At 40.1% G+C, this 369-nt stretch overlaps 1 protein-coding gene across 1 annotated transcript in view; it reads right to left on the reverse strand.

The window, feature by feature from the left end:
* The window catches only part of LOC103733792 (nephrocystin-3-like), a 52467-nt gene that overhangs the window by 17091 nt on the left and 35007 nt on the right, over positions 1-369 (reverse strand). The window lies entirely within an intron of this gene.

Raw genomic sequence — 369 nt, forward strand, 5'->3', positions numbered from 1 at the left:
ATAAATGATAAGACAGAAGGAAAAAGATGGCTATTTTCAACTCTATTAATAAAGAATTTGCATATTCATTATGAACATTTAATATCTACAGACCAATAAGAAAAAAGACAACACAATTTAAAAAATGGATAAAAGTCGGGCATGGTGGTGTAGCCTGTAATCCCGGCACTTGGAAAGTTGAGGTAGGAGGATTGTGGAGAGTTTGAGGCTAGCTTGGTCAACATAGAGTTCCAGGGTAGCCAGTGCTACAGAACAAGACCCAGTCTTAAAAAACATAAAACAGGGTCTGGAGAGATGGCTCTGCAGTTAAGAACACTGGTTGTTCTTGCAGAAGACTCAGGTTCGAATCCCAGCACCCACATGGCAGCT

This window comes from Nannospalax galili, unplaced genomic scaffold (assembly GCF_000622305.1).
Source record: "Nannospalax galili isolate Female #2095 unplaced genomic scaffold, S.galili_v1.0 scaffold3296, whole genome shotgun sequence".
NCBI classification, from domain to species: domain Eukaryota; kingdom Metazoa; phylum Chordata; class Mammalia; order Rodentia; family Spalacidae; genus Nannospalax; species Nannospalax galili.